The sequence below is a fragment of the Triturus cristatus genome, chromosome 8 (genome assembly GCF_964204655.1).
Source record: "Triturus cristatus chromosome 8, aTriCri1.1, whole genome shotgun sequence".
Lineage (NCBI taxonomy): Eukaryota > Metazoa > Chordata > Amphibia > Caudata > Salamandridae > Triturus > Triturus cristatus.
In genome coordinates, this window is record NC_140591.1 from 509806103 (window position 1) to 509807300 (window position 1198).

A 1198-nucleotide genomic window follows, 5' to 3' on the forward strand; every position below is an offset into this window, starting at 1 on the left:
CAGACCACACAGAAACACTTGATACAGCTGTGGCTACCTGCTCTGATCCTACTGGATGAAAGCAGCGCTGTTGGCAGACAAGGCCAGACAAGCTTGCAGGCCTAGGCTTCAAAATGGCCACCAGCCACATGGCCGGCCCCACAACATCAGAAAGCCCACCCCAAAAAAACCCACTTCCTCAACTCAATCCAATGCCATCCATGCCCTAAATCAGAGGTCTTCAAACTGTAGGGCGCGCCCCCCTGGGGGGGCATGGATGTGTTGCCAGTGGGGCGCAAATAGGTCTGCTATTACATGTAAATGAAGATAGCCTGAAGCGCGAAAGGCACCCTTCAAGGCTGTCTTCATTTACATGCAGCAGTTAAATGCCACAAAAATGAAGAAAGAACTGTACTACTAAGTGGCACTGGGGAGGCCAGTGAGAGAGAGTGAAGTTGGGGTCAAAGAGCAGGCTAAAGAGGAGAAAAAAGATAGCATTCCATTGTTTCCATTAACCTTGGAATGACTGCATTTAACAACATGCACAAATCATCAATTAACTGTCCAAGTCAAGTCAAGTCAATTAGGCGTAGAGGCCGTGGTCAGCAGGCAACAGCGTAAATCTGACAGGGAATGGAAAGTCTGCAATGAAACTAAAACCCAATCCCGTTTAAACTGTGGAAGTGTTAGGCAACTTGGAAAGGTGAGGTGGGTTATATAAACAGTGAGTTTCCATCCAAACTACTGGTGGTCATTGAAAGGCTTTTTTCTTGATGGTGAATAAGAAGGCCTTACTGCCCAGGTCTGTCACAATGTCAGAAGTATCGAGATCATATGGATGAAGATGGCTTCCTACACATGACCTATGCATCACAGGAGATGATTGGCTGCAATCCGAACAGTGACTAGCGGAAACCGACAGACTGCCAATCACTAATACAGACTGCCTAACATTAAAGGAGGTTTTATCCAGAGAAAATGCTTTTTATATAGCCATTGTACACCTTTGAGGATTGTGAACACTTGCTACCAAACTAAAAGGCATGTATGCTTTTTAAGCTGTTACTTAAGTGTACTTTGAATCAAGTCTTTAAGAACTACTTGTTGGGAGGCACAAACAAACAGGGATTTTCCTTTTTTGTGAAAAATAAACTTTGCACGAGTACAACCTCACAGGACATACTGCTGCATTTTTGTATTTTGGAGCTGGTGAGGACAA

The 1198-nt window shown here is 44.7% G+C and overlaps 1 pseudogene; it reads left to right on the forward strand.

The window, feature by feature from the left end:
- The first annotated feature begins 612 nt into the window (after positions 1-612).
- On the forward strand, positions 613-930 carry LOC146802405 (microtubule-associated protein 1 light chain 3 gamma-like; annotated as a pseudogene).
- Positions 931-1198: the final 268 nt, after the last annotated feature.